Source organism: Oncorhynchus nerka, linkage group LG22 (genome assembly GCF_034236695.1).
Source record: "Oncorhynchus nerka isolate Pitt River linkage group LG22, Oner_Uvic_2.0, whole genome shotgun sequence".
NCBI classification, from domain to species: Eukaryota; Metazoa; Chordata; class Actinopteri; order Salmoniformes; family Salmonidae; genus Oncorhynchus; species Oncorhynchus nerka.
Window position 1 is genome coordinate 91,378,952 of NC_088417.1, and position 19,191 is coordinate 91,398,142.

General features: G+C 54.9%; 1 protein-coding gene across 3 annotated transcripts in view; it reads left to right on the forward strand.

Annotated features, from left to right (window-relative positions):
* Nucleotides 1-19,191, forward strand: part of LOC115119422 (procollagen galactosyltransferase 2-like) — a 43,636-nt gene that overhangs the window by 20,183 nt on the left and 4,262 nt on the right. The gene's annotated exons all lie outside the window — the stretch shown is intronic.

Below are 19,191 nucleotides of genomic sequence, written 5' to 3' on the forward strand. Positions count from 1 at the left end.
GACTAACCCTGTCTCTCTCCCTCCCCTGTCCACTACTCTGACTGACTAACCCTGTCTCTCTCCTCCCTGTCCACTACTCTGACTGACCCTGTCTCTCTCCCTCCCCTGTCCACTACTCTGACTGACTAACCCTGTCTCTCTCCCTCCCCTGTCCACTACTCTGACTGACTAACCCTGTCTCTCTCTCCCCTGTCCACTACTCTGACTGACTAACCCTGTCTCTCTCTCTCCTGTCCACTACTTCTGACTGACTAACCCTCTCTCCCCCTGTCCACTACTCTGACTGACTAACCCTGTCTCTCTCCCTCCCCTGTCCACTACTCTGACTGACTAACCCTGTCTCTCTCTCTCTCCCCTGTCCACTACTCTGACTGACTAACCCTGTCTCTCTCCCTCCCCTGTCCACTACTCTGACTGACTAACCCTGTCTCTCTCCTTCCCCTGTTCACTACTCTGACTGACTAACCCTGTCTCTCTCCCTCCCCTGTCCACTACTCTGACTGACTAACCCTGTCTCTCTCCTCTCCCTGTCCACTACTCTGACTGACTAACCCTGTCTCTCTCCCTCCCCTGTCCACTACTCTGACTGACTAACCCTGTCTCTCTCCTCCCCTGTCCACTACTCTGACTGACTAACCCTGTCTCTCTCCCCCCTGTCCACTACTCTGACTGACTAACCCTGTCTCTCTCTCCCCTGTCCACTACTCTGACTGACTAACCCTGTCTCTCTCCCTCCCCTGTCCACTACTCTGACTGACTAACCCTGTCTCTCTCCCTCCCCTGTCCACTACTCTGACTGACTAACCCTGTCTCTCTCCCTCCCCTGTCCACTACTCTGACTGACTAACCCTGTCTCTCTCCCTCCTGTCCACTACTCTGACTGACTAACCCTGTCTCTCTCCCTCCCTGTCCACTACTCTGACTGACTAACCCTGTCTCTCTCCCTCCCCTGTCCACTACTCTGACTGACCCTGTCTCTCTCTCTCCCCTGTCCACTACTCTGACTGACTAACCCTGTCTCTCTCCCTCCCCTGTCCACTACTCTGACTGACTAACCCTGTCTCTCTCCTCCCCTGTCCACTACTCTGACTGACTAACCCTGTCTCTCTCCCTCCCCTGTCCACTACTCTGACTGACTAACCCTGTCTCTCTCCCTCCCCTGTCCACTACTCTGACTGACTAACCTGTCTCTCTCTCCCTCCCCTGTCCACTACTCTGACTGACTAACCCTGTCTCTCTCCCTCCCCTGTCCACTACTCTGACTGACTAACCCTGTCTCTCTCCCTCCCCTGTCCACTACTCTGACTGACTAACCCTGTCTCTCTCCCTCCCTGTCCACTACTCTGACTGACTAACCCTGTCTCTCTCCCTCCCCTGTCCACTACTCTGACTGACTAACCCTGTCTCTCTCCCTCCCCTGTCCACTACTCTGACTGACTAACCTGTCTCTCTCCTCCCCTGTCCACTACTCTGACTGACTAACCCTGTCTCTCTCCCTCCCTGTCCACTACTCTGACTGACTAACCCTGTCTCTCTCCCTCCCCTGTCCACTACTCTGACTGACTAACCCTGTCTCTCTCCTCCCTGTCCACTACTCTGACTGACTAACCCTGTCTCTCTCTCCCCTGTCCACTACTCTGACTGACTAACCCTGTCTCTCTCCCTCCCCTGTCCACTACTCTGACTGACTAACCCTGTCTCTCTCTCCCCCCCTGTCCACTACTCTGACTGACTAACCCTGTCTCTCTCCCTCCCCTGTCCACTACTCTGACTGACTAACCCTGTCTCTCTCCCTCCCCTGTCCACTACTGACTGACTAACCTGTCTCTCTCCTCCCTGTCCACTACTCTGACTGACCCTGTCTCTCTCTCTCCCCTGTCCACTACTCTGACTGACTAACCCTGTCTCTCTCCCTCCCCTGTCCACTACTCTGACTGACTAACCCTGTCTCTCTCTCTCCCCTGTCCACTACTCTGACTGACTAACCCTGTCTCTCTCCCTCCCCCTGTCCACTACTCTGACTGACTAACCCTGTCTCTCTCCCTCCCCTGTCCACTACTCTGACTGACTAACCCTGTCTCTCTCCCTCCCTCCCCTGTCCACTACTCTGACTGACTAACCCTGTCTCTCTCCCTCCCTGTCCACTACTCTGACTGACTAACCCTGTCTCTCTGACTCTAACCCTCCCCTGTCCACTACTCTGACTGACTAACCCTGTCTCTCTCCCTCCCTGTCCACTACTCTGACCCCTGTCTCTCTCTCTCCCCTGTCCACTACTCTGACTGACTAACCCTGTCTCTCTCCCTCCCCTGTCCACTACTCTGACTGACTAACCCTGTCTCTCTCCCTCCCCTGTCCACTACTCTGACTGACTAACCCTGTCTCTCTCCTTCCCCTGTCCACTACTCTGACTGACTAACCCTGTCTCTCTCCTCTCCCTGTCCACTACTCTGACTGACTAACCCTGTCTCTCTCCCTCCCTGTCCACTACTCTGACTGACTAACCCTGTCTCTCTCCCTCTCCCTGTCCACTACTCTGACTGACTAACCCTGTCTCTCTCTCTCCCCTGTCCACTACTCTGACTGACTAACCCTGTCTCTCTCCCTCCCTGTCCACTACTCTGACTGACTAACCCTGTCTCTCTCCCTCCCCTGTCCACTACTCTGACTGACTAACCTGTCTCTCTCTCTCCCCTGTCCACTACTCTGACTGACTAACCCTGTCTCTCTCCCTCCCTGTCCACTACTCTGACTGACTAACCCTGTCTCTCTCTCTCCCCTGTCCACTACTCTGACTGACTAACCCTGTCTCTCTCCTCCCCTGTCCACTACTCTGACTGACTAACCCTGTCTCTCTCCCTCCCCTGTCCACTACTCTGACTGACTAACCCTGTCTCTCTCCCTCCCTGTCCACTACTCTGACTGACTAACCCTGTCTCTCTCCCTCCCCTGTCCACTACTCTGACTGACTAACCCTGTCTCTCTCCCCCCCCTGTCCACTACTCTGACTGACCCTGTCTCTCTCTCTCCCCTGTCCACTACTCTGACTGACTAACCCTGTCTCTCTCCCTCCCCTGTCCACTACTCTGACTGACTAACCCTGTCTCTCTCCCTCCCCTGTCCACTACTCTGACTGACTAACCCTGTCTCTCTCCCTCCCTGTCCACTACTCTGACTGACTAACCCTGTCTCTCTCCCTCCCCTGTCCACTACTCTGACTGACCCCTGTCTCTCTCCCTCCCCTGTCCACTACTCTGACTGACTAACCCTGTCTCTCTCCCTCCCCCCTGTCCACTACTCTGACTGACTAACCCTGTCTCTCTCCTCCCCTGTCCACTACTCTGACTGACTAACCCTGTCTCTCTCCCTCCCCTGTCCACTACTCTGACTGACTAACCCTGTCTCTCTCTCCCCCCTGTCCACTACTCTGACTGACTAACCCTGTCTCTCTCCCTCCCCTGTCCACTACTCTGACTGACTAACCCTGTCTCTCTCCCTCCCCTGTCCACTACTCTGACTGACTAACCCTGTCTCTCTCCCTCCCCTGTCCACTACTCTGACTGACTAACCCTGTCTCTCTCCTCCCCCTGTCCACTACTCTGACTGACTAACCCTGTCTCTCTCCTCCCTGTCCACTACTCTGACTGACTAACCCTGTCTCTCTCTCTCCCCTGTCCACTACTCTGACTGACTAACCCTGTCTCTCTCCTCCCCTGTCCACTACTCTGACTGACCCCTGTCTCTCTCTCCCTGTCCACTACTCTGACTGACTAACCCTGTCTCTCTCCCTCCCCTGTCCACTACTCTGACTGACTAACCCTGTCTCTCTCTCCCCTGTCCACTACTCTGACTGACTAACCCTGTCTCTCTCCCTCCCCTGTCCACTACTCTGACTGACTAACCCTGTCTCTCTCCCTCCCCTGTCCACTACTCTGACTGACTAACCCTGTCTCTCTCCCTCCCCTGTCCACTACTCTGACTGACTAACCCTGTCTCTCTCCTCCCCTGTCCACTACTCTGACTGACTAACCCTGTCTCTCTCCCTCCCCTGTCCACTACTCTGACTGACTAACCCTGTCTCTCTCCCTCCCCTGTCCACTACTCTGACTGACTAACCCTGTCTCTCTCCCTCCCCTGTCCACTACTCTGACTGACTAACCCTGTCTCTCTCCCTCCCCTGTCCACTACTCTGACTGACTAACCCTGTCTCTCTCTCTCCCTGTCCACTACTCTGACTGACTAACCCTGTCTCTCTCCCTCCCCTGTCCACTACTCTGACTGACTAACCCTGTCTCTCTCTCCCTCCCTGTCCACTACTCTGACTGACTAACCCTGTCTCTCCCCTCTCTCCTCCCTCCCCCTGTCCACTACTCTGACTGACTAACCCTGTCTCTCTCCCCTGTCCACTACTCCTCTCTCCTCCCCTGTCCACTACTCTGACTGACTAACCCTGTCTCTCTCTGACCCCTCCCCCCCTGTCCACTACTCTGACTGACTAACCCTGTCTCTCTCCCTCCCCTGTCCACTACTCTGACTGACTAACCCTGTCTCTCTCCCTCCCTGTCCACTACTCTGACTGACTAACCCTGTCTCTCTCTCCCCTGTCCACTACTCTGACTGACTAACCCTGTCTCTCTCCTCCCCTGTCCACTACTCTGACTGACTAACCCTGTCTCTCTCCCTCCCCTGTCCACTACTCTGACTGACTAACCCTGTCTCTCTCCCTCCCCTGTCCACTACTCTGACTGACTAACCCTGTCTCTCTCCCTCCCCTGTCCACTACTCTGACTGACTAACCCTGTCTCTCTCCCTCCCCTGTCCACTACTCTGACTGACTAACCCTCCCTCCCCTGTCCACTCTCTGACTCCCTCTCCCCTCCCCTGTCCACTACTCTGACTGACTAACCCTGTCTCTCTCCCTCCCCTGTCCACTACTCTGACTGACTAACCCTGTCTCTCTCCTCCCCTGTCCACTACTCTGACTGACTAACCCTGTCTCTCTCTCTCCCTGTCCACTACTCTGACTGACTAACCCTGTCTCTCTCCCCTCCCCTGTCCACTACTCTGACTGACTAACCCTGTCTCTCTCCCTCCCCTGTCCACTACTCTGACTGACTAACCCTGTCTCTCTCCCTCCCCTGTCCACTACTCTGACTGACTAACCCTGTCTCTCTCCCTCCCCTGTCCACTACTCTGACTGACTAACCCTGTCTCTCTCCCCCCTGTCCACTACTCTGACTGACTAACCCTGTCTCTCTCCCTCCCCCTGTCCACTACTCTGACTGACTAACCCTGTCTCTCTCTCCCCCTGTCCACTACTCTGACTGACTAACCCTGTCTCTCTCCCTCCCTGTCCACTACTCTGACTGACTAACCCTGTCTCTCTCCCTCCCCTGTCCACTACTCTGACTGACTAACCCTGTCTCTCTCCCTCCCCTGTCCACTACTCTGACTGACTAACCCTGTCTCTCTCCCTCCCTGTCCACTACTCTGACTGACTAACCCTGTCTCTCTCCTCCCTGTCCACTACTGACTGACTCCCTGTCTCTGTCCACTACTCTGACTGACTAACCCTGTCTCTCTCCCCCCTGTCCACTACTCTGACTGACTAACCCTGTCTCTCTCCCTCCCCTGTCCACTACTCTGACTGACTAACCCTGTCTCTCTCCCTCCCCTGTCCACTACTCTGACTGACTAACCCTGTCTCTCTCTCTCTCTCTCCCCTGTCCACTACTCTGACTGACTAACCCTGTCTCCTCCCTCCCCTGTCCACTACTCTGACTGACTAACCCTGTCTCTCTCCCTCCCCTGTCCACTACTCTGACTGACTAACCCTGTCTCTCTCCCTCCCCTGTCCACTACTCTGACTGACTAACCCTGTCTCTCTCCCTCCCCTGTCCACTACTCTGACTGACTAACCCTGTCTCTCTCCCTCCCCCTGTCCACTACTCTGACTGACTAACCCTGTCTCTCTCTCTCTCCCTGTCCACTACTCTGACTGACTAACCCTGTCTCTCTCTCTCTCCCCTGTCCACTACTCTGACTAACCCTGTCTCTCTCTCTCCCCTGTCCACTACTCTGACTGACTAACCCTGTCTCTCTCCTCCCCTGTCCACTACTCTGACTGACTAACCCTGTCTCTCTCCCTCCCCTGTCCACTACTCTGACTGACTAACCCTGTCTCTCTCCCTCCCCTGTCCACTACTCTGACTGACTAACCCTGTCTCTCTCCCTCCCCTGTCCACTACTCTGACTGACTAACCCTGTCTCTCTCCCTCCCCTGTCCACTACTCTGACTGACTAACCCTGTCTCTCTCCCTCCCCTGTCCACTACTCTGACTGACTAACCCTGTCTCTCCCCTCCCCTGTCCACTACTCTGACTGACTAACCCTGTCTCTCTCCTCCCCTGTCCACTACTCTGACTGACTAACCTGTCTCTCTCTCCCCCTGTCCACTACTCTGACTGACTAACCCTGTCTCTCTCCCTCCCCTGTCCACTACTCTGACTGACTAACCCTGTCTCTCTCCCTCCCCTGTCCACTACTCTGACTGACTAACCCTGTCTCTCTCCTCTCCCTGTCCACTACTCTGACTGACTAACCCTGTCTCTCTCTCCTCCCTGTCCACTACTCTGACTGACTAACCCTGTCTCTCTCCCTCCCCTGTCCACTACTCTGACTGACTAACCCTGTCTCTCTCCCTCCCCTGTCCACTACTCTGACTGACTAACCCTGTCTCTCTCTCTCCCCTGTCCACTACTCTGACTGACTAACCCTGTCTCTCTCCCTCCCCTGTCCACTACTCTGACTGACTAACCCTGTCTCTCTCTCTCCCCTGTCCACTACTCTGACTGACTAACCCTGTCTCTCTCTCTCCCCTGTCCACTACTCTGACTGACTAACCCTGTCTCTCTCCCTCCCCTGTCCACTACTCTGACTGACTAACCCTGTCTCTCTCCCTCCCTGTCCACTACTCTGACTGACTAACCCTGTCTCTCTCCTCTCCCTGTCCACTACTCTGACTGACTAACCCTGTCTCTCTCCCTCCCCTGTCCACTACTCTGACTGACTAACCCTGTCTCTCTCCCTCCCTGTCCACTACTCTGACTGACTAACCCTGTCTCTCTCCCTCCCCTGTCCACTACTCTGACTGACTAACCCTGTCTCTCTCCCTCCCCTGTCCACTACTCTGACTGACTAACCCTGTCTCTCTCCCTCCCCTGTCCACTACTCTGACTGACTAACCCTGTCTCTCTCCCTCCCCTGTCCACTACTCTGACTGACTAACCCTGTCTCTCTCTCTCTCTCTCCCCTGTCCACTACTCTGACTGACTAACCCTGTCTCTCTCTCTCCCCTGTCCACTACTCTGACTGACTAACCCTGTCTCTCTCCCTCCCCTGTCCACTACTCTGACTGACTAACCCTGTCTCTCTCCCTCCCCTGTCCACTACTCTGACTGACTAACCCTGTCTCTCTCTCTCTCCCCTGTCCACTACTCTGACTAACCCTGTCTCTCTCTCCCCTGTCCACTACTCTGACTGACTAACCCTGTCTCTCTCCTCCCTGTCCACTACTCTGACTGACTAACCCTGTCTCTCTCCCTCCCCTGTCCACTACTCTGACTGACTAACCCTGTCTCTCTCCCTCCCCTGTCCACTACTCTGACTGACTAACCCTGTCTCTCTCCCTCCCCTGTCCACTACTCTGACTGACCCTGTCTCTCTCTCTCCCCTGTCCACTACTCTGACTGACTAACCCTGTCTCTCTCCCTCCCCTGTCCACTACTCTGACTGACTAACCCTGTCTCTCTCCCTCCCCTGTCCACTACTCTGACTGACTAACCCTGTCTCTCTCTCTCTCTCCCCTGTCCACTACTCTGACTAACTAACCCTGTCTCTCTCTCCCTCCCCTGTCCACTACTCTGACTGACTAACCCTGTCTCTCTCCCTCCCCTGTCCACTACTCTGACTGACTAACCCTGTCTCTCTCTCCCCTGTCCACTACTCTGACTGACTAACCCTGTCTCTCTCCCTCCCCTGTCCACTACTCTGACTGACTAACCCTGTCTCTCTCCCTCCCCTGTCCACTACTCTGACTGACTAACCCTGTCTCTCTCCCTCCCCTGTCCACTACTCTGACTGACTAACCCTGTCTCTCTCCCTCCCCTGTCCACTACTCTGACTGACTAACCCTGTCTCTCTCCCTCCCTGTCCACTACTCTGACTGACTAACCCTGTCCACTACTCTAACCCTCTCTCTCCCCCTGTCCACTACTCTGACTGACTAACCCTGTCTCTCTCCCTCCCCTGTCCACTACTCTGACTGACTAACCCTGTCTCTCTCCCCCCTGTCCACTACTCTGACTGACTAACCCTGTCTCTCTCCCTCCCCTGTCCACTACTCTGACTGACTAACCCTGTCTCTCTCCCTCCCCTGTCCACTACTCTGACTGACTAACCCTGTCTCTCTCCCTCCCCTGTCCACTACTCTGACTGACTAACCCTGTCTCTCTCTCTCCCCTGTCCACTACTCTGACTGACTAACCCTGTCTCTCTCTCTCTCCCCTGTCCACTACTCTGACTGACTAACCCTGTCTCTCTCCCTCCCCTGTCCACTACTCTGACTAACCCTGTCTCTCTCTCTCCCCTGTCCACTACTCTGACTGACTAACCCTGTCTCTCTCCCCCCTGTCCACTACTCTGACTGACTAACCCTGTCTCTCTCCCTCCCTGTCCACTACTCTGACTGACTAACCCTGTCTCTCTCCCTCCCCTGTCCACTACTCTGACTGACCCTGTCTCTCTCCCTCCCCTGTCCACTACTCTGACTGACTAACCCTGTCTCTCTCCCTCCCCTGTCCACTACTCTGACTGACTAACCCTGTCTCTCTCCCTCCCCTGTCCACTACTCTGACTGACTAACCCTGTCTCTCTCCCTCCCCTGTCCACTACTCTGACTGACTAACCCTGTCTCTCTCCCTCCCCTGTCCACTACTCTGACTGACTAACCCTGTCTCTCTCCCTCCCCTGTCCACTACTCTGACTGACTAACCCTGTCTCTCTCCCTCCCCTGTCCACTACTCTGACTGACTAACCTGTCTCTCTCCCTCCCTGTCCACTACTCTGACTGACTAACCCTGTCTCTCTCCCTCCCTGTCCACTACTCTGACTGACTAACCCTGTCTCTCTCCCTCCCCTGTCCACTACTCTGACTGACTAACCCTGTCTCTCTCCCTCCCCTGTCCACTACTCTGACTGACTAACCCTGTCTCTCTCCCTCCCCTGTCCACTACTCTGACTGACTAACCCTGTCTCTCTCCCTCCCCCTGTCCACTACTCTGACTGACTAACCCTGTCTCTCTCTCCCTGTCCACTACTCTGACTGACTAACCCTGTCTCTCTCCCTCCCCTGTCCACTACTCTGACTGACTGACTAACCCTGTCTCTCTCCTCCCCTGTCCACTACTCTGACTGACTAACCCTGTCTCTCTCCTCTCCCTGTCCACTACTCTGACTGACTAACCCTGTCTCTCTCCCTCCCCTGTCCACTACTCTGACTGACTAACCCTGTCTCTCTCCCTCCCTGTCCACTACTCTGACTGACTAACCCTGTCTCTCTCCCTCCCCTGTCCACTACTCTGACTGACTAACCCTGTCTCTCTCCCTCCCCTGTCCACTACTCTGACTGACTAACCCTGTCTCTCTCCCTCCCCTGTCCACTACTCTGACTGACTAACCCTGTCTCTCTCCCTCCCCTGTCCACTACTCTGACTGACTAACCCTGTCTCTCTCCCTCCCCTGTCCACTACTCTGACTGACTAACCCTGTCTCTCCCTCCCCTGTCCACTACTCTGACTGACTAACCCTGTCTCTCTCTCTCTCCCCTGTCCACTACTCTGACTGACTAACCCTGTCTCTCTCCCTCCCCTGTCCACTACTCTGACTGACTAACCCTGTCTCTCTCCCTCCCCTGTCCACTACTCTGACTGACTAACCCTGTCTCTCTCTCTCCCTGTCCACTACTCTGACTGACTAACCCTGTCTCTCTCTCCTCCCCTGTCCACTACTCTGACTGACTAACCCTGTCTCTCTCCTCCTGTCCACTTTCTGACTGACTAACCCTGTCTCTCTCCCTCCCTGTCCACTACTCTGACTGACTAACCCTGTCTCTCTCCTCCCCCTGTCCACTACTCTGACTGACTAACCCTGTCTCTCTCCCTCCCTGTCCACTACTCTGACTGACTAACCCTGTCTCTCTCCCTCCCCTGTCCACTACTCTGACTGACTAACCCTGTCTCTCTCCCTCCCCTGTCCACTACTCTGACTGACTAACCTGTCTCTCTCCCTCCTGTCCACTACTCTGACTGACTAACCTGTCTCTCTCTCTCCCTGTCCACTACTCTGACTGACTAACCCTGTCTCTCTCCCTCCCTGTCCACTACTCTGACTGACTAACCCTGTCTCTCTCCCTCCCCTGTCCACTACTCTGACTGACTAACCTGTCTCTCTCCCTCCCTGTCCACTACTCTGACTGACTAACCCTGTCTCTCTCTCTCCCTGTCCACTACTCTGACTGACTAACCCTGTCTCTCTCCCTCCCCTGTCCACTACTCTGACTGACTAACCCTGTCTCTCTCTCTCCCCTGTCCACTACTCTGACTGACTAACCTGTCTCTCTCTCCTCCCCCTGTCCACTACTCTGACTGACTAACCCTGTCTCTCTCTCCCCCCTGTCCACTACTCTGACTGACTAACCCTGTCTCTCTCCCTCCCTGTCCACTACTCTGACTGACTAACCCTGTCTCTCTCCTCCCCCTGTCCACTACTCTGACTGACTAACCCTGTCTCTCTCCCTCCCCTGTCCACTACTCTGACTGACTAACCCTGTCTCTCTCCCTCCCCCTGTCCACTTCTCTCTGTCCACTGACTGACTAACCCTGTCTCTCTCCCTCCCCTGTCCACTACTCTGACTGACTAACCCTGTCTCTCTCCCTCCCCTGTCCACTACTCTGACTGACTAACCCTGTCTCTCTCCCTCCCCTGTCCACTACTCTGACTGACTAACCCTGTCTCTCTCCCTCCCCTGTCCACTACTCTGACTGACTAACCCTGTCTCTCTCCCTCCCCTGTCCACTACTCTGACTGACTAACCCTGTCTCTCTCTCTCCCCTGTCCACTACTCTGACTGACTAACCCTGTCTCTCTCCCTCCCCTGTCCACTACTCTGACTGACTAACCCTGTCTCTCTCTCCCCTGTCCACTACTCTGACTGACTAACCCTGTCTCTCTCTCTCTCCCCTGTCCACTACTCTGACTGACTAACCCTGTCTCTCTCCCTCCCCTGTCCACTACTCTGACTGACTAACCCTGTCTCTCTCCCTCCCCTGTCCACTACTCTGACTGACTAACCCTGTCTCTCTCCCTCCCCTGTCCACTACTCTGACTGACTAACCCTGTCTCTCTCCCTCCCCTGTCCACTACTCTGACTGACTAACCCTGTCTCTCTCCCTCCCCTGTCCACTACTCTGACTGACTAACCCTGTCTCTCTCTCTCTCTCTCCCCTGTCCACTACTCTGACTGACTAACCCTGTCTCTCTCTCCCCTGTCTCTCTCTGACTAACCCTGTCTTCTCCTCCCCTGTCCACTACTCTGACTGACTAACCCTGTCTCTCTCTCCTCCCCCTGTCCACTACTCTGACTGACTAACCCTGTCTCTCTCTCTCCCTGTCCACTACTCTGACTGACTAACCCTGTCTCTCTCCTCCCCTGTCCACTACTCTGACTGACTAACCCTGTCTCTCTCTCCTCCCTGTCCACTACTCTGACTGACTAACCCTGTCTCTCTCCCTCCCCCCTGTCCACTACTCTGACTGACTAACCCTGTCTCTCTCCCTCCCCTGTCCACTACTCTGACTGACTAACCCTGTCTCTCTCCCTCCCCTGTCCACTACTCTGACTGACTAACCCTGTCTCTCTCCCTCCCCTGTCCACTACTCTGACTGACCGACTAACCCTGTCTCTCTCCCTCCCCTGTCCACTACTCTGACTGACTAACCCTGTCTCTCTCCCTCCCCTGTCCACTACTCTGACTGACTAACCTGTCTCTCTCCCTCCCCTGTCCACTACTCTGACTGACTAACCCTGTCTCTCTCTCCTCCCCTGTCCACTACTCTGACTGACTAACCCTGTCTCTCTCCCTCCCCTGTCCACTACTCTGACTGACTAACCCTGTCTCTCTCTCTCTCCCTGTCCACTACTCTGACTGACTAACCCTGTCTCTCTCCTCCCTCCCTGTCCACTACTCTGACTGACTAACCCTGTCTCTCTCCCCCTGTCCACTACTCTGACTGACTAACCCTGTCTCTCTCCCTCCCCTGTCCACTACTCTGACTGACTAACCCTGTCTCTCTCCCTCCCCTGTCCACTACTCTGACTGACTAACCCAACTGTCTCTCTCCTCCCCTGTCCACTACTCTGACTGACTAACCCTGTCTCTCTCCTCCCTGTCCACTACTCTGACTGACTAACCCTGTCTCTCTCCCTCCCTGTCCACTACTCTGACTGACTAACCCTGTCTCTCTCCTCCCCCTGTCCACTACTCTGACTGACTAACCCTGTCTCTCTCCTCCCTGTCCACTACTCTGACTGACTAACCCTGTCTCTCTCCTCCCCTGTCCACTACTCTGACTGACTAACCCTGTCTCTCTCCCTCCCCTGTCCACTACTCTGACTAACCCTGTCTCTCTCCTCCCTGTCCACTACTCTGACTGACTAACCCTGTCTCTCTCCTCCCCTGTCCACTACTCTGACTGACTAACCCTGTCTCTCTCCCTCCCCTGTCCACTACTCTGACTGACTAACCCTGTCTCTCTCCCTCCCCTGTCCACTACTCTGACTGACTAACCCTGTCTCTCTCCCTCCCCTGTCCACTACTCTGACTGACTGTAACCCTGTCTCTCTCTCTCCCTGTCCACTACTCTGACTGACTAACCCTGTCTCTCTCCCCCCTGTCCACTACTCTGACTGACTAACCCTGTCTCTCTCCCTCCCCTGTCCACTACTCTGACTGACTAACCCTGTCTCTCTCCCTCCCCTGTCCACTACTCTGACTGACTAACCCTGTCTCTCTCCCTCCCCTGTCCACTACTCTGACTGACTAACCCTGTCTCTCTCCCTCCCCTGTCCACTACTCTGACTGACTAACCCTGTCTCTCTCCCTCCCCTGTCCACTACTCTGACTGACTAACCCTGTCTCTCTCCCTCCCCTGTCCACTACTCTGACTGACTAACCCTGTCTCTCTCCCTCCCCTGTCCACTACTCTGACTGACCCTGTCTCTCTCTCTCCCCTGTCCACTACTCTGACTGACTAACCCTGTCTCTCTCCCTCCCCTGTCCACTACTCTGACTGACTAACCCTGTCTCTCTCCCTCCCCTGTCCACTACTCTGACTGACTAACCCTGTCTCTCTCCCTCCCTGTCCACTACTCTGACTGACTAACCCTGTCTCTCTCCCTCCCCACTGTCCACTACTCTGACTGACCCCTGTCTCTCTCCTCCCCTGTCCACTACTCTGACTGACTAACCCTGTCTCTCTCCTCCCCTGTCCACTACTCTGACTGACTAACCCTGTCTCTCTCCCTCCCCTGTCCACTACTCTGACTGACTAACCCTGTCTCTCTCCCCCTCCCTCTGTCCACTACTCTGACTGACTAACCCTGTCTCTCTCCCCTCCCCTGTCCACTACTCTGACTGACTAACCCTGTCTCTCTCCTCCCTGTCCACTACTCTGACTGACTAACCCTGTCTCTCTCTCTCTCCCTGTCCACTACTCTGACTGACTAACCCTGTCTCTCTCCCTCCCCTGTCCACTACTCTGACTGACTAACCCTGTCTCTCTCCCTCCCTGTCCACTACTCTGACTGACTAACCTGTCTCTCTCCCTCCCCTGTCCACTACTCTGACTGACTAACCCTGTCTCTCTCCTCCCCTGTCCACTACTCTGACTGACTAACCCTGTCTCTCTCCCTCCCCTGTCCACTACTCTGACTGACTAACCCTGTCTCTCTCCCTCCCCTGTCCACTACTCTGACTGACTAACCCTGTCTCCCTCTCCTCTCCCTGTCCACTACTCTGACTGACTAACCCTGTCTCTCTCCCCTGTCCCCTGTCCACTAACTCTGTCTCTCTCCTGTCCACTACTTGACCTGTCTGTCTCTCCCTCCTGTCCACTACTCTGACTGACTAACCTGTCTCTCTCTCTCTCCCTGTCCACTACTCTGACTGACTAACCCTGTCTCTCTCCTCTCCCTGTCCACTACTCTGACTGACTAACCCTGTCTCTCTCCCTCCCCCTGTCCACTACTCTGACTGACTAACCCTGTCTCTCTCCCTCCCCTGTCCACTACTCTGACTGACTAACCTGTCTCTCTCCCTCCCCTGTCCACTACTCTGACTGACTAACCCTGTCTCTCTCCCTCCCCTGTCCACTACTCTGACTGACTAACCCTGTCTCTCTCCCTCCCTGTCCACTACTCTGACTGACTAACCCTGTCTCTCTCCCTCCCCCTGTCCACTACTCTGACTGACTAACCCTGTCTCTCTCCTCCCCTGTCCACTACTCTGACTGACTAACCCTGTCTCTCTCCTCCCCTGTCCACTACTCTGACTGACTAACCCTGTCTCTCTCCTTCCCCTGTCCACTACTCTGACTGACTAACCCTGTCTCTCTCTCTCCCCTGTCCACTACTCTGACTGACTAACCCTGTCTCTCTCCTCCCTGTCCACTACTCTGACTAACCCTGTCTCTCTCCTCCCCTGTCCACTACTCTGACTGACTAACCCTGTCTCTCTCCCTCCCCTGTCCACTACTCTGACTGACTAACCCTGTCTCTCTCCCTCCCCCTGTCCACTACTCTGACTGACTAACCCTGTCTCTCTCTCTCTCCTCCCTGTCCACTACTCTGACTGACTAACCCTGTCTCTCTCCTCCCTGTCCACTACTCTGACTGACTAACCCTGTCTCTCTCCTCCCCTGTCCACTACTCTGACTGACTAACCCTGTCTCTCTCCCTCCCCTGTCCACTACTCTGACTGACTAACCTGTCTCTCTCTCTCTCCCTGTCCACTACTCTGACTGACTAACCATGTCTCTCTCTCTCTCCCTGTCCACTACTCTGACTGACTAACCCTGTCTCTCTCTCTCCCTGTCCACTACTCTGACTGACTAACCCTGTCTCTCTCTCTCCCCCTGTCCACTACTCTGACTGAACCCTGTCTCTCTCCCTCCCTGTCCACTACTCTGACTGACTAACCCTGTCTCTCTCTCTCCCCTGTCCACTACTCTGACTGACTAACCCTGTCTCTCTGACTAACCCTCTCTCTCTGTCCACTACTCTGACTGACTAACCCTGTCTCTCTCCCTCCCCTGTCCACTACTCTGACTGACTAACCCTGTCTCTCTCTCTTTCCCCTGTCCACTACTCTGACTGACTAACCCTGTCTCTCTCCCTCCCCTGTCCACTACTCTGACTGACTAACCCTGTCTCTCTCCCTCCCCTGTTCACTACTCTGACTGACTAACCCTGTCTCTCTCCCTCCCCTGTCCACTACTCTGACTGACTAACCCTGTCTCTCTCCCTCCCCTGTCCACTACTCTGACTGACTAACCCTGTCTCTCTCCCTCCCCTGTCCACTACTCTGACTGACTAACCCTGTCTCTCTCCTCCCTGTCCACTACTCTGACTGACTAACCCTGTCTCTCTCCCTCCCCTGTCCACTACTCTGACTGACTAACCCTGTCTCTCTCCCCCCTGTCCACTACTCTGACTGACTAACCCTGTCTCTCTCCCTCCCCTGTCCACTACTCTGACTGACTAACCCTGTCTCTCTCCCTCCCTGTCCACTACTCTGACTGACTGACCCTGTCTCTCTCCCTCCCCTGTCCACTACTCTGACTGACTAACCCTGTCTCTCTCCTCTCCCCTGTCCACTACTCTGACTGACTAACCCTGTCTCTCTCCCTCTCCCCTGTCCACTACTCTGACTGACTAACCCTGTCTCTCTCCCTCCCCTGTCCACTACTCTGACTGACTACCCTGTCTCTCTCTCTCCCTGTCCACTACTCTGACTGACTAACCCTGTCTCTCTCCTCCCCTGTCCACTACTCTGACTGACTAACCCTGTCTCTCTCCCTCCCTGTCCACTACTCTGACTGACTAACCCTGTCTCTCTCCCTCCCTGTCCACTACTCTGACTGACTAACCCTGTCTCTCTCCCTCCCCTGTCCACTACTCTGACTGACTAACCCTGTTTCTCTCTCTCTCCCCTGTCCACTACTCTGACTGACTAACCCTGTCTCTCTCTCCTCTCCCTGTCCACTACTCTGACTGACTAACCCTGTCTCTCTCCTCTCCCCTGTCCACTACTCTGACTGACTAACCCTGTCTCTGTCTCTCCTCTCTCTCTCTCTCCCTGTCCACTACTCTGACTGACTAACCCTGTCTCTCTCTCTCTCCCCTGTCCACTACTCTGACTGACTAACCCTGTCTCTCTCTCTCTCTCTCCCCTGTCCACTACTCTGACTGACTAACCCTGTCTCTCTCCCTCCCCTGTCCACTACTCTGACTGACTAACCCTGTCTCTCTCTCCCTCCCCCTGTCCACTACTCTGACTGACTAACCCTGTCTCTCTCTCTCCCCTGTCCACTACTCTGACTGACTAACCTGTCTCTCTCCCTCCTGTCCACTACTCTGACTGACTAACCCTGTCTCTCTCCTCCCCTGTCCACTACTCTGACTGACTAACCCTGTCTCTCTCCTCCCCTGTCCACTACTCTGACTGACTAACCCTGTCTCTCTCCCTCCCCTGTCCACTACTCTGACTGACTAACCCTGTCTCTCTCTCTCTCCCCTGTCCACTACTCTGACTGACTAACCCTGTCTCTCTCTCTCTCCCTGTCCACTACTCTGACTGACTAACCCTGTCTCTCTCTCCCCTGTCCACTACTCTGACTGACTAACCCTGTCTCTCTCTCTCTCCTGTCCACTACTCTGACTGACTAACCCTGTCTCTCTCCTCTCCCCTGTCCACTACTCTGACTAACCCTGTCTCTCTCTCTCCCTGTCCACTACTCTGACTAACCCTGTCTCTCTCCCTCCCCTGTCCACTACTCTGACTGACTAACCCTGTCTCTCTCCCTCCCCTGTCCACTACTCTGACTGACTAACCCTGTCTCTCTCTCTTTCCCCTGTCCACTACTCTGACTGACTAACCCTGTCTCTCTCCCTCCCCTGTCCACTACTCTGACTGACTAACCCTGTCTCTCTCCCTCCCCTGTTCACTACTCTGACTGACTAACCCTGTCTCTCTCTCTCTCCCTGTCCACTACTCTGACTAACCCTGTCTCTCTCTCTCCCCTGTCCACTACTCTGACTGACTAACCCTGTCTCTCTCCCTCCCCTGTCCACTACTCTGACTGACTAACCCTGTCTCTCTCCCTCCCCTGTCCACTACTCTGACTGACTAACCTGTCTCTCTCCTCCCTGTCCACTACTCTGACTGACTAACCCTGTCTCTCCCTCCCCTGTCCACTACTCTGACTGACTAACCTGTCTCTCTCCCTCCCTGTCCACTACTCTGACTGACTAACCCTGTCTCTCTCCCTCCCTGTCCACTACTCTGACTGACTAACCCTGTTTCTCTCCCTCCCCTGTCCACTACTCTGACTGACTAACCCTGTCTCTCTCCCTCTCTCTCCCCTGTCCACTACTCTGACTGACTAACCCTGTCTCTCTCTCTCTCTCTCCCCTGTCCACTACTCTGACTGACTAACCCTGTCTCTCTCTCTCTCCCTGTCCACTACTCTGACTGACTAACCCTGTCTCTCTCTCTCTCTCCCCTGTCCACTACTCTGACTGACTAACCCTGTCTCTCTCCCTCCCTGTCCACTACTCTGACTGACTAACCCTGTCTCTCTCTCCCCTGTCCACTCTCTGACTGACTAACCCTGTCTCTCCCTCCCTGTCCACTACTCTGACTGACTAACCCTGTCTCTCTCCCTCCCCTGTCCACTACTCTGACTGACTAACCCTGTCTCTCTCTCTCTCTCTCCCCTGTCCACTACTCTGACTGACTAACCCTGTCTCTCTCTCTCTCTCCCTGTCCACTACTCTGACTGACTAACCCTGTCTCTCTCTCTCTCCTACTCTGACTGACTAACCCTGTCCACTACTCTGACTGACTAACCCTGTCTCTCTCTCTCTCCTCCTGTCCACTACTCTGACTGACTAACCCTGTCTCTCTCTCTCCCTGTCCACTACTCTGACTGACTAACCCTGTCTCTCTCCCACTACTCCCCCTGTCCACTACTCTGACTGACTAACCCTGTCTCTCTCCTCCCCTGTCCACTACTCTGACTGACTAACCCTGTCTCTCTCCCTCCCCTGTCCACTACTCTGACTGACTAACCCTGTCTTCTCTCTCCCCTGTCCACTACTCTGACTGACTAACCCTGTCTCTCTCCCTCCCCTGTCCACTACTCTGACTGACTAACCCTGTCTCTCTCCTCCCCTGTCCACTACTCTGACTGACTAACCTGTCTCTCTCCCTCCCTGTCCACTACTCTGACTGACTAACCCTGTCTCTCTCCCTCCCCTGTCCACTACTCTGACTGACTAACCCTGTCTCTCTCTCTCCCCTGTCCACTACTCTGACTGACTAACCCTGTCTCTCTCTCCTCCCCTGTCCACTACTCTGACTGACTAACCCTGTCTCTCTCTCTCCCCTGTCCACTACTCTGACTGACTAACCCTGTCTCTCTCCCTCCCCTGTCCACTACTCTGACTGACTAACCCTGTCTCTCTCCCTCCCCTGTCCACTACTCTGACTAACCCTGTCTCTCTCCCTCCCCTGTCCACTACTCTGACTAACTCTGTCTGTCCTCTGTCCACTACTCTGACTAACTCTGTCTGTCCTCTGCCCAGTACTTTGACTGACTCTGTCTGTCCTCTGTCCAGTACTCTGACTAACTCTGTCTGTCCTCTGTCCACTACTCTGACTAACTCTGTCTGTCCTCTGTCCACTACTCTGACTGACTCTGTCTGTCCTCTGTCCAGTACTCTGACTGACTCTGTCTGTCCTCTGTCCAGTACTCTGACTAACTCTGTCTGTCCTCTGTCCCCAGTTACCTGGG